The following is a 14,324-nucleotide window of genomic DNA, read 5'->3' on the forward strand; positions in this document are numbered from 1 at the left end:
TGCACACATCACACACACACACACACACACGTGCGTGTGCAGCCATGCTACTTTGTAAAGTTGGTTCTCAGCTCACTCATTGATTAACAGAGAGTTACACAATGCTTTTTCTGGCCGGGCGCGGTGGCTCAAGCCTGTAATCCCAGCACTTTGGGAGGCTGAGACGGGCGGATCACGAGGTCAGGAGATCGAGACCATCCTGGCTAACACAGTGAAACCCCGTCTCTACTAAAAAAAAATACAAAAAACTAGCCAGGCGAGGTGGAGGGCGCCTGTAGTCCCAGCTACTTGGGAGGCTGAGGCAGGAGAATGGCGGGAACCCGGGAGGCGGAGCTTGCAGTGAGCCAAGATCCGGCCACTGCACTCCAGCCTGGGCGACAGAGCGAGACTCTGTCTCAAAAACAAACAAACAAAAAAAACAAAAAACACAATGCTTTTTCTGTGACAGGCACTGTGCTAAGCCAGGCAGTAGATACAAAGACAAGTCTACTACCATGCCTGGTTTTTGTAAAAGAGATAAAACAAGTAGAAAACTTAATATATAAGGTCAGAGGAGTTAAGGGACAGCAAGGAAACTATAAATGAAAGATCAGGGGAGTTTGGTAGGGAGAGTAGAGGCAGATGAGGAATGGGGCTGGCTTCAGGGAGCACTCTGCTTCTGTTTCATGCCTGGAAGATGTGTGGGTGTGCAAAGAAGGTAACTGAGGTAGAAGGAAGAGTCTGTGCAAAGGAGTGGAGGCGGGAGAGCTTGGTACAGGTTGGCAGAGGTTGGGATGTCTGGAGACAGAATGTGAGAAAATCCTAGAGACATTAGGGCTAGATCTTCAGAGGTGGAAGGGGTTCTAAATGTCATGCATTTTTGTGTTTGTTTTTTAGGCATAGAGAGTGCATTGGGGATTTTTATGAGGGGAGTGCCTAGCAAGTTGCTGGGTACATAATAGGCTGACAATCAATCAATGATGGTTCAACTAATGAAAGAAAGAAATAATAATGGCCACAAATTGTTGGGTGATTGCTATCTGCCACACTCTTTTATAAACATTTTAACTGCTCATGTAATTCTCATCACAGCCCATGAGATGGTTTCTCCATATCCATTCTACAGATGAGGAAACTGAGACTCAGAGAGGCTAAGGGTCTTGCTCAAGGCTGTGACTAAAGAGTTGGCATCTAACCAGAGTCCATGCTTCCACATTGCTGTACAATTTGGAAAACAGAAGAAGGGAAGAGAAGAAAAAGGGGTTATGGGACCAATGTCATCCAGAAAGGAAGCTATGATAGGCCCAAATTAGGAGAAGAACAACGTGGGTTGGAAATAAGAGACATTCCAAAGATACAATCAACCCAAATCTATTATTGTTTGATATGAGTGGCTGGGCAGAGGGAAGAGTCAAAAAACCTCCCAGCTTTCAGTCCCTGGGAAGTGATAGAGCTATTCAAAGAAGTTGGAGTGAGAGAGAGGGAAGATGACAGTTTGGTTTTAGTTAATGTGCACAGAAATATGGGTGCCCAGGAGCCCCCAAAATGGCCAGAGGAGAAGTGCTTTCAAAGGCAAGCTGCAGGGCTCCTTGGTTTGGTCACATTCCTCATTCTGGGACTCTGCGGGTTTGTCTTGGGAATCTCGAGGCTCTCCCAAGGTTCCTTTCTATGTTTACATCATTTAGCAGGGAAGGATTGTTAATGACTAATCTGTGTCCATGAGGCACAGAGCCAAGGAAGAGATGCTGCTGCTAGCCCGGAAGGCCGCCTGTGATCATGCACAGCACACTAGAACTCTCTCCTCCTCCTCACCTCATTGTCTCCCTGACTTATCCTAATGCGAAATTGGATTCTGAGCATTTGTAGCAAAATTGCTGGAATCTGGAGAGGAAGACTCGATTCAGAATCCTCCCAGGGCCTTGAAAGTCCATCTCTGACCCAAAACAATCCAAGTAAGTACCTAATTCCTTTGGGAGTGGGGTGTCTATCTCATGGCAACAGAGAAAAAATAGTCACTTAAAAGTTTCTCTTTGACATCAGTAATTTATGTCAGTAAATGAATTCTGAGTTAGTAGAGTTTGATATAAAGTCCTAAAAATTAAAAAAAGAAAGAAACTCAAAAATGAAAAGAAATAGAAGTAGAAGTTAATGAGTCTTAGCAGTTGCTTACCTATTGAAAACTTATTTAGAAATATTCTTTTAACATTGTGGTCACCTGAGTAAATCACTGGAGAGAGTAAATTTCAGAAATGTTTCCGTTCTGATTCCATAAACAATTTGACCTGTATAGCGTGCTATATTTTGGTGATTTATCAAATCTTGAAGTGAGTTTGGGAATATTGCTAATGTCAGATGACTTGGGAAGTAAGAATAGGACATTTAACCTATGCTTAATTGAAATGAAATTTTTCCCTAAAAGAAGAGTAGGTGGAAAAATTCTTCTTTCTTGACTTCAGTTGTAAATTCTTCTATTGCTTTGCACTTCGAATATTAATATCAAATGGAAATATTTTTAAAAGATAGAAATGTGAGTATGGGCCTGGCACGGTGGCTCAAGCCTGTAATCCCAGCACTTTGGGAGGCCGAGACGGGCGGATCACGAGGTCAGGAGATCGAGACCATCCTGGCTAACACGGTGAAACCCCGTCTCTACTAAAAAATACAAAAAACTAGCCGGGCGAGGTGGCGGGCGCCTGTAGTCCCAGCTACTCAGGAGGCTGAGGCAGGAAAATGGCGTGAACCCGGGAGGCGGAGCTTGCAGTGAGCTGAGAACTGGCCACTGCACTCCAGCCTGGGCGACGGAGCGAGACTCCGTCTCAAAAAAAAAAAAAAAAAAAAAGAAATGTGAGTATGAGGAAGAACTTTAGTAACGAAATTGTCCAAGGACTAAATCTATAGATAAGATATCTCTTTGTCTCCTTACTGACAAAGTGAATGGGGCAACTGTGGAGCCTCACTTACTTCTTTTAATTGGGTTTTTATTTAGAAGGGAGGGGCAGGAGGGAATGACAGGTGACTCACCTTGAATTCTTCCTCTAAGAAACACCTGAGCTTTGAGCTTTAAAGAAATCTGATGCTGTTTCTGGTGCTGTTTTAGAACCACTTCAGGAGTACTGACAAGAGGGGTAGGGACCCTTAGAAATAGTATTAGTGATAAATAAGAAGGCAGGAAGAAATTTTTGGAGGTGATGGATAGGTTTATGGTATAGATTGTGATGATGATTTAATGAGTGTATACCTATCCCCAGACTCATCAAAGTGTATACATGGAATATGTAAAACTTTTATCTGTCAGTCACACTTCAATAAAGTGGTATATATATTTATTTCTGTTCCTAAAAAAAGGAAGGGAGAAGAGAGGGAAAGATGTACATGGAGCTACCATTTTGTTTCTAGCTGTGATTTTATAAAATGATAGATGCTTTTATCTTTGTGTTACCTTCCTATCCCCAGTCCTCCAAATTATGGATCTGTGCCATTTGTACCATGGACTTTTCTGTTTTCTGAGGATGTTGCAACAAATACTGATGCAATTCCTGGTTAACTGATGAAGTACTGGCCAGGGACAAAGCTGTCTTGACCCTTCCTCAAGATCTGCAGCAATTTCCCACCATGTACCTCTGCCCTCTCCCCACAACTGGAGAGGGAAAGTCATGGAATCCTTGTCCTTCCTCTCGTTTCCACCTCTCCAAGATCGGGCCAGTTGCAATGGAATATCCAATGGTTGTGTGGCCCTTGTACTCTGTAAGGAAAAGAAAAGAAATGTGTGTATGCATGAGTGTGTGATGGAGCTAACTTTTCTTCAGTGCCTACTAACATGTCCTAGCCTTTACTTCACCTGCCTGTTTCCTTCTTACAACAACCTGTATGGGAGTTTTTCTTTATTTTCTTTTTTAATTATTATTATTATTATTTTTTTGAGACAAAGTCTCGCTCTGTCTCCTAGGCTGGAGTGCAGTGGTGCGATCTCCGCTCACTGCAACCTCTGCCTGCTGGGTTCAAGAGATTCTCCTGCCTCAGCCTCCTGAGTAGCTGGCACTACAGGTGCGTGCCACCATGCTGCTAATTTTTGTCTTTTTAGTAGAGATGGGGTTTCACTATGTTAGCCAGGTTGCTCTCGAACTCCTGACCTCAGGTGATCCGCCCACCTCGGCTTCCCAGAGTGCTAGAATTACAGGCTTGAGCCACTGCGCCCAGCCAGGAGTTTTTCTTATACTCATTTTACAGATGAGAAAACAGACTCAAAAAGGACAAGTAACTTGTGCACAGGCAGATGGTTAGGAAGTCGCAGGACCTAAATTTGAGGGTGAGTCTTTCTGACTCCAAAGCCTCTTCCTGGCTACTCCGATATTAGCGGAGGCTGGGAAAACTTGAAATGGGGAATGATGGGGGAGCAGGGGGATCCTAGCCGTTAAGCATTCCAACCTGACAGGGGTGATTTGTTAAACCCAGGAACAAGTCTGACGTTTCCTGAAACCTCCTGCGTAGGGCATTTTTGAGTGATTGCACCATCAGTAGGGAAACTGAAAAGTTTCGAGCACTATTTGTTTTCACCCAGAGACCAGTCTAGGATAGCTTGTTGGACATTTCATTTATCAGCATTTTAATTAAAGACCACAATGAACTCTCCATGCTGCTGTGATTAGGGACATCTTAGAGGAGCTCAGAACTGCCCTGGCTCACAGTTTCTGGATTATGAGTGCCATGAGACTGCATATCATGATGTGATAGATTTTCAAAGGCTCACATTGTCATTAGGTGGGTGCATAAAGGACAGAAAAGGTTCTTTTCTTCATAGAAAGAGGTTTCCCTTCTCTTTGCTCTCAGTCTCATTTTTATCTTAATCTGCAGCAACATAGATTATAAAAGGAAATTAAAAAATATAGGAACAAGCCAGACACAGTGATGAGTGCCTGCGATCCTCGCAGCTCGGGCGGCTGAGGTGGAAGGATTGCTTGAGCTCAGGAGTTCAAGGCTGCAGTGAGCTATGATTATGCCACTGTACTCTAGCCTGGGTAACATAGTGAGACACCACCTCAAATTTTTTTAAAAATAAGAAGTAGGAAAAATTTTCCTCCCATGTATTTTTTATTGTCACAGTCGTTTCTACCAGTGACGATGTAGCTAACAGGCATCACTATATGAGTGTCCTTAGTCACCAAGCTGTATGAGGAGGCAAAAATCATTATTATGTACAAATATCCATCCTTCTCTCTTTTCTCTCCCTTCTCTCTTTTCTCTCCCTTCTCTCACCCTGCTCTGGAATCCCCTAACCCCTTTGCTCTTCACAGTGAATTATTTTCTCCCTCAGTTTGCCCATTTCCAATTTTGGCCATAAAGGAACACCTACTATTCCTACTCTATCTGCTTTGTAAATTTGTGATAAAATGACACTAACATAATGCAAATTGATTGCAAAGTAAAATTGCAAATATTACACAGGACAAAAATAAGATTGGTTATTTGTTAGGATTAAGAAATATAACAGGGTTGTGGTGATTAAAATAAATATGTATAAATATAAAATAAATTTTTATTAATTTTCATTTTTTAAGATAAAATCCTAACAAAACTTTGAGATTTTGCTTCCCATTTTAAAGAGATTTAGATGGCCTTTTCCAGGTCTCAATGAACTTAAGATAATCTGGGTCTCTTACACTTTAATTAATGTTATGAATGTAAAGAAAAGGAGAAATGGTATGGCTTTGCATTTTCAAGTCCTGTAGATATATTTAACACAGTTATCTGGAAAACATGGTAAATAATAAAGCTGGGCATGGAGAAGACAGTCCTGCTGTGGGATGTTGCTGATTACAGAAAATAAAAACACTGCTCTGGGCTGAGACTGTTCCTAAGCAGAGAGCTATTTGCTGCCATGTCCTCGAGAGCTATGGAAGCTGCCAGTGTAGATGACGAGTTGATACCAGCCTGGGGCTTAAGGAACAAAAGCTGGTTGCCATCCAGAATTTGCAGGGCAGAGACGGGACAAAAAAAATGTCATTCCAAAGTGGTCATGAAAAAGATTCTTGTTCTCCTGGAGTCCCGACTGAATGTGAGGCTATAATTGGGCTTCAGAGGGCCAGGGTCACTTGAGACTACATTTAAAAACCTATGCATTTTACAGAGAATTTTCAGGGCAGTGAAATCATTCTATATGATATTACCAATGGTGGGCACATGTTATTATACACTTGTCAAAACCCATAGAATACACAACACCAAGACTGAGCCCTAATGTAAACTATAGTCTTTCGCTGATAAAGATGTGTCAGCATAGGTTCATCGCTTGTAAAAAAAAATGTGCCACTCTGGTGCTAGTTGTTGAAAGTAGAGGAGGCTGTGCATGTGTGGGGGGTTGGGGGGAAGAGGTATATGGAGGCTGTCTGTACATTTTGTTCAATTTTATAGTGAACATAAAACTTCTCTTAAACATGTATTAATTTAGAAAAATCTCTGTATTTTGTATATGTCTTTCCTAGAGAGAGGTTTATAATTTTCATAGAAGCTCAAAAATGCTGTACAGTCCTAAAATTGTTTTAAGAAAATGAAGCAAACCCTTCTCTTCTAGAGAATCTAAATATATCTGCTTATAGCATCTGATTATATAATTGGCAAAATCGAGGACAGGAAATGATACCCTAGGAGACTGACATATCTTAATGTAGTCACTGTGTTAAAAGCTACAACATTATAACTAAGTCCAAAATATTTTTTGACCTTCCCCTAGCCCCATTCTCCTCTACTTCACTGTTTCAATGTTAATACAAACCAAAACACTTTAATCTTGTTTAACCACTTCCTAATATTTGATACTATAGAGCATAGTTCATTTAGTCATTCCACTGTTGATGGTTTTTTAGGTGGTTTGTTCCCTTTCTGCATTAGAGGCAATGTTACAGTGAACATCCTGGTACACACCGGCAAAGATTTCTCTAGGAAAGATACCTAGGAATTAAAATTGCACTTTATTTTAACATACACTGCTAAAGAGCCCTCCAAAAAGACTAAAATCTATGCCCCCACTAGCAATATGTGAGAATACATATTTTTATACACTTCGAATATTATCAAAGTTAAAAATTTTTGATAATCTGATAGGTGAGAATGGTATTTAGTTATAGTAATTTCCATTTTTCTAATTATTATTAGTTTCAGATATTTTCTGTGTTCACTGGCCACTTGTGTTTCCACTTTGGTGAACTTCCTTTTCGTATCCTTTGCCAGTTTCTCTCTTGGATTGTTTATCCTTTCTGTTTTTATTTATAGGAATCATTTATATATTGTTTGTACTAATATTTTTGATGTTATTTATGTTGTAAATATTTTCATCCATTTTAATATATTTAGCTTTGTTTATAATGCCTTAATCTCTGTCTTATATTTCAATGTTCTCAAATGTATTCTTTTCCTATTTACTTCTTATTTAATAAAGTCCTTCTCAATCCCCAAATCCATAAAGATCATAAATATATTTTCTCCCAATAATTTTATAATTTTCAAAGTCTTTAATCCATCTAAGATGTATTTTCCAAGAATGATGCATAAGGATATCTTCATTTTTACCCTCAAAGCATAGGCAATTTTCTTGCCATGATTTCTTGAATGGGTCATCCATCTTCCACTGATTTGAGCTGAGTCCACTAGCTACAGCATAGACAACTACTTAGGGTTGCTCAGAACACAGCATGCTATTTTCCCTTCCTATAGCCATCCCTGTTGCATGCCATTTTCCTAGCCTAATGCCTGTTCCTTCAAGATTAGGTTCAGGAATCAACCCTCCATGCTCAGAAATATTTCCCTCATTCTCCTCGCTATACCCTTGTTTAAAACTCATCAATTACTTCCATTTAGAAGAACATCCAAACTTCTTACCATAGCCCACAGGCCATACAAGAGCTGCCTACTCTCAGACCTCATCTCCTATAGCACCTCCTTGGCTCACTCATTTCCAGCCTCACTGGGCTTGTGTTGTTCTTCCAACACTCCAAGCCCAGGCCCTTAGCTTTTGCTGATCACTCTGCCTGAACTTATTTTCCCTTTGCGTGACTTATTCATTCTTGTCCTTCACATCTCAGTTCGAATGTCCACTTTTCAGAGAGCTCTTCTCTGACTGCCCTCTCCAAAATAGTGTTCAACTACAACACTGTATCCTTCTCTTTTACTTCCTTATTATCCTCATTAGAAATCCTATTATTTGTCGACTTGTGTATTATTCACTTATCCCTCTAGAATGTAAGCCCTCTGTCTTACCTACCACTGTATTTCTAAAACCTAGACCGAAACTTGGTATACTGTAGAGAATTAATGAATATTGGATGAATGAATGTCCCTGCTTGGGCTCCTGATGGCACCTGTGCTTAGCTCTGTTGTAGCAATCCTCACACTACTATAATTGGGTTTTTCTTGCCTGACTTTTCGACTAAGCTTTCTGAAAAGTCATTATCTTTTACTATGTCCAGTGCCTGTCAATAAATGTACGCTGACTAAATAAATGAGTGAATGAATGGGAAACTGATGTTGAAATGACATTTTTAAAGAGTAAGTACCTTACCACACATAGCTAAAGAGACCAACAGGCACATCTACCATACTAGAGGGAAATCTTAGATCTATGAGTGTATTAGAAACATTTCTATCTTCCAAGTTACTACAGGAGAGAGTTTTACAGATGGTTTCATGATTATAAAAGGACCGCCACCTTCCCATCTCCTGTGGGAATTTTCTTACTGCTCTTCCAGTTTCCACTAATGCGTCTCCTCGCTGCCCTTCTAGCCTCAGATCATCCCCCAATCCCAAAGCCCAGGCTATATATGTTAGGGGTTTTCTTAGATAGCATCTCACTTCTAGGTACTGATTTCTCTGCCAGTTATTTATTTCTTTGTAACAACCATCCCAAAGCTTAGTGGCATAAAACAGAAATGCTCCATTAATTCTTATAGTTCTGTGGGGCAGTTGAGCAGCTTCTCTGCTGGTTGTGCCTGGGTTCACTCATGTTGCTCATTCAGATGTGAGATCAACTGGAATTAAAGAACCGAGATGGCCTCACTCATATCTGGGGTCTTGATGTGGCTGTCAGCTGCGACAGTTGGAAGAGCTGGACTTCTTTCTCCATGAGATTTTAAAATCTGGGATATCTGCAAACAGTATGGCAATCTCAGGGCAGCCTTCTTAGATGTGGAAAACAGAAGCTGCAAGGTTTCTTAAGGCCTGGCTTGGAAGTCCCACAACCTCACTTCCACCACATTCTGTTGATCAAGGAAGTTATTAGACCAGTTCAGGTCCAAGGGCTAGGGAAACAGACTTCGTGCATTGATGAGAGGAGTGGCAAACTCACATTGTAAGAGCGTGTGGAAAGGAAGCAGTTGTCATGGCCATCTTTGCAAACAATTTACATGAGTAAGAGGCACAATATTTCAGAAGATCCAATGAAGTATTTGAAAAAGATGACAAGTTAGTCACGGAGAAAGCATTAAACAAATAGCTTCTTGACCATTTTGACTAATGTACATACATGAAAAAAGAAAAAACAAACTTTCCTGATTATGAAGAGCCAACATTTAGAAGACAACCACAACAACAAAACTATTCCTGGTAGTTCTAATGGAAGAGAAATTAACAACGGGAAATTTGGGAGATTAATTAAAACTATTTGGGTCCAGCATGGTGGCTCACTCCTATAATCCCAGCACTTTTGGGAGGCTGAGGTGGGCAGATTGCTTGAGCTCAGGAGTTCTAGACCAGCCTGGGCAATATGGTGAAATCCTGTCTCTACAAAAAATAAAAAAAATTAGCTGAGGCCAGGCACGGTGGCTCACGCCTGTAATCCCAGCACCCGTCTCCACTAAAAATACAAAAAATTAGCTGGGCATGGTTGAGGGTGCCTGTAGTCCCAGCTACTCAGGAGGCTGAGGCAGGAGAATGGTGTGAACCGGGAGGTGGAACCCAGGTTGCAGTGAGCCAAGATCGCGCCATTGCACTCCAGCCTGGGCGACAGAGTGAGACTCCGTCTCAGAAAAAAAAAAATATTAGTTGGGCGGGTGGTGCATGCCTGTAGTCCCAGCTACTCGGGAGGTCGAGGCTGCAGTGAGCCAAGATGGCACCACTGCACTCCAGCCCAGGTGAAAGAGAGAGACCCTGTCTCAAAACAGACAAACAAAGAAACAACAACAAAAACCCTGAAACAAAACCAACAGTTTCTGGGGTGGTCGACTCATGTATAATATGGTTCCCATGGGGAGAATGAAAAGGCTATTACTTAAGAGATTTCCAGTAAAAATGGTTACCGTTCACTAATTAGTCTACACTGTGGGGAAGCAGACTTAGTTGTTAGGTTTTTTTATGTGACAAAAAAAAACTCCTTCTTCGGCTCTTGTGTGTGTTGTGTTGTATGCCTCTATTCACTAATTTTTGTCCTATGGCCCAAACAAGACTGATTCTAAAGGTGGTTATCTAGTAGGGTGTATTATTCATTCACTTATTTATGTATTACTTTATTTATTTATGCAACCATTTATTCATTTACTCAATTAACAAGAATTTATTGTGCATCTAAGATGTACCTGGTTGGCATTGTGCTAGGCATTGGAGATCCAATGTAATCTCTCCCAGAGCTGCTGGTCTAATGGGAGAAACAGAAAACCAAATCCACAAAAACAAAGGTTGAATTACCGTCGTAACACCACTACAAAGAAGAGATACCCAGGGTTATGAAAGTCTCCTGGAGTTTGTGCTAGTCAAGGAGTTGAGAAGCAGGGTTAGACCTAGAGCTAGGCAAATGAGGCACTGAGGGTGCAAAATTTAAGAATACATTCACTTCTGGGTTCCTGGTCCTAGAGGCCTCAACTCCAGGTGCTTCTTCTACATCTAGTTGGAAATAAAGGTCAGCTGTTGTTTGGGCACCATTGTGTAAGCTCCAGAGAGCAGAGAAGCTTCGAAAGCTGTGGATATCTGGTTGATGCAGGTACTTTTATTTATTTATTTATTTGTTTGTTTGTTTGTTTGAGACAGAGTCTCACTCTGTCACCAGGCTGGAGTGTAGTGGCACAATCTTGGCCCACTGCAACCTCCGCCTCCCTGGTTCAAGCGATTCTCCTGCCTCAGCCTCCCAAGTAGATGGGACTACAGGCGTGTGCCACCACGCCCGGCTAATTTTTGTATTTTTAGTAGAGATGGGGTTTCACCATGTTGGCCACAATGATCTTGATCTCTCGACCTCGTGATCTGCCCACCTGGACCTCCCAAAGTGCTGGGATTACAGGCATGAGCCACCGCGCCTGGTCGATGCAGATATTTTTCATGTGTAGACCTGAAATCTCCTTTCAATGGAGATTTTAGAAACAGCAAAAGAAGTTTCAGAAGAAACAAAATAATACTGTGGGTAAGCCCTGTTCCAGTTTACCTGATTGATTTGTGCATGTGAACAGCTAATGCTGAGTACCTTAGCAGAAGTGACCTTACAGAACTGCCCAGTGACCTTCACTAAGGATTCCTTAAGAACATATTTCCAGGCCAGGTGCAGTGGCTTATGCTTGTAATCCCAGCACTTTGAGAGGTCAAGGAGGACAGATCACTTGAGGTCAGGAGTTCGAGACCAGTCTGGCCAACATGGTGAAACCCTGTCTCTACTAAAAATACAAAAATTAGCTGGATGTGGTGGTGCATGCCTGTAATCCCAGCTACTCAGGAGGCTGAGGCAGGAGAATCGATTGAACTCAGGAGATGAAGATTGCAGTGAGCTGAAGTCGCACCACTGCACTCCAGCCTGGGCAACAGAGCAAGACTCTGTCTGAAAAAAAAAAAAAAAAAAAAAAGTATTTCCACCCTTTGGGCAGAATCTAAGACTTCCTCTGAGCATAAAAAGATGACGGTTAGAAAACCTTCATGTTTTTTCCTGCCCTTTAAAAATGGATTACATAGATATCCAACAAAGTGTATACTTTGCTATCAACAACTGAGTTCATTTGAGACAATGTCACCATGAATGATGGCTTGATGTGTAGAGTTCATAGTGAACTAATGCATGTAATCGGTTTTTATCTTCATCCTCCAAAAACTAAGATTCCTCTATCATCAGAGTCAAAGTTATTTAATTGCAGCAGTGTCTTTCCAAGGTCTCTGATTGCAAGTGGTTTATGCTAAATCAGAGGAGCTCCGTACACCATGAACTTCCCGTGACACACAGTATCTAAATAAGTAAATATTGATAACCAGAAAGTGGGAGTCCAAGCTACCAGTAACTATGTGTCTTATCACAATAAAAACAAACAGTGCATACCATTTCTGAAATAATTCCTGAGTCCTTAAAGGAAGACTTAGGTTACAGCATTTTAGAAATAAACATTTTGTTCCTGCTTTCACCAATACCCAAGGCTTAAACTTTGTATCATCGGGTTGCTGCTTCTCCTTCCTCCTCCTTTTTGTATCGCATACACAAGTTCCTTCCTTCCCGCCTGTACTGACGCCACACAAGTTCCTTCTTTCCCACCTCTACTGACGCCACACAAGTTCCTTCCTTCCCACCTCTACTGACGCCACACAAGTTCCTTCCTTCCCACCTGTACTGATGCCACACAAGTTCCTTCCTTCCCACCTCTACTGACACCACACAAGTTCCTTCCTTCCCACCTGTACTGACGCCACACAAATTCCTTCCTTCCCACCTCTATTGACGCCACGCTGCTATGCACTCTGGTCATAACACAACAACTTCCTGAATGTTTCTCCTTCTTTTACTGCTTCCCCTCCCCAGCCCACCTTCTCACTAGAGTAATCGTAACTACTGATTTCATTGTGCCACTCAAAATTTCCAGTAGCTCCCCACTGACCACAGTTAGGCTCCCCAAACATTTTATGGGAAGGAATTACTTTTTCCTCAAAGCTTTAAGAATGGTGTGTAGCAAGGGCGAGGATGTGTGAGAAAGAGAGAAGCCCTGTATGAACTTACATATTTTTACATAGGAAACTTTCCATATATAATTTCATTCGATCTTTTTCATTGTGAAATATTTTCAACACGCAACAAAATAGAGTAATATAATCAAATTCCTTGTATTTATTGCTCAACTTAGAAGGAGAGTATTACAGATATTATAGATACTCCCTATGTACCTGCCCACTCACATTCTGCAGTTCTATTCTGAATATGAGGCTCATTACTTTCATCCACGTCTTTACAGTTAAGGCAAGGATCACAGGCATTTTCTACAAAGGATAGACTGAATATCTTAGATTTTGCAGACCATATGGACTGTATTGTAGCCACAGTAGCTAACTCTGTCACTGTAGCTTAGAAAGGAGCCATAGAAAACAAGTAAACAAAAGGGCAAATCTGGTCTTTGGCAGGCTGGGTTGGGTCTGAGAGTCATAGTTTGCTGACCCCTGCAGTAGGTAACAGTAATAATATGTAGCACTATTTTGCATATCTTTACATCAAACTATATGTATTATTCTGCAACTTGATTCTTTTGCTCAATATGATGTTTTCCCATTTATTCATATGAATACATCTAGTTCTAGTTCATTTTATTTTATTTTAGTTTTTGATGTTTTTGAGGTGGAGTTTTGCTCTGTTGCCCAGGCTGGAGTACAGTGGCGCGATCTCGGCTCACTGAAATCTCCGCTTTCTGGGTTCAAGCGATTCTCCTGCCTCAGCCTCCCAAATAGCTGGGATTACAGGCATGTGCCACCACCCCTGACTAATATTTTGTATTTGTAGTAGAGATGGGATTTCACCATGTTGACCAGGCTGATCTCAAACTCCTGACCTCAGGTGATCCACCCACCTCAGCCTCCCAAAGTGCTGGGATTACAGGCATGAGCCACTATGCCCAGCTGCTAGTTCAAATTATAGTCATTTATTTTAGTTCAGATTATAATTATTTTAATTGCTGTATAATATTCAACTGTGAATGTGTAATTTATTTATTGTATCCATTCTCTCTTTGATGGACATTATGCTGTTTCCAATTTCTTACCATTGGAAACAATGCGGTGAAATTTTTTTATACATGTCACTGTATACATATATTTGAAAACCTATGAAAGGTTCACTTTTTAATCTTTACAGCAACCCTATTATTTTGATTTAACCCCCCAATCAGGGGAGCCTTTTGGTGGTAGTGTCGGGAGGAGGTGCTGAGTGAGCAGTTACAGGTCATGCGTGAAGCTACGGAAGGTCAGAACTGGCACTCCACCCTTAATCTTCTCATGTCTCATCCCCAGTAATATTTATACTAGACCAAAGCTATTATTTCTGCATATGTAAAACATTGCTAGCTATGCAAAGAGAATACAAAATAAATACAAGCAATGCTTCCTGTCTTCTAGAAGTTTACAATCTGGTGATA

The 14,324-nt window shown here is 41.1% G+C and overlaps 1 protein-coding gene across 2 annotated transcripts in view; it reads left to right on the top strand.

Annotated features, from left to right (window-relative positions):
* The first annotated feature begins 1,644 nt into the window (after positions 1–1,644).
* NR1H4 (nuclear receptor subfamily 1 group H member 4) overlaps positions 1,645–14,324 on the top strand; it is an 85,288-nt gene continuing 72,608 nt past the window's right edge. The window contains exon 1 of one of the 2 annotated variants that reach the window (XM_010383576.2): positions 1,645–1,931. The gene's annotated coding sequence lies outside the window, so the exon portion shown is untranslated. The remainder of the gene's footprint in view (positions 1,932–14,324) is intronic. The other variant, XM_010383575.2, reaches the window with a different exon arrangement.

This window comes from Rhinopithecus roxellana, chromosome 10, assembly GCF_007565055.1.
Source record: "Rhinopithecus roxellana isolate Shanxi Qingling chromosome 10, ASM756505v1, whole genome shotgun sequence".
In the NCBI taxonomy this organism is placed as follows: domain Eukaryota; kingdom Metazoa; phylum Chordata; class Mammalia; order Primates; family Cercopithecidae; genus Rhinopithecus; species Rhinopithecus roxellana.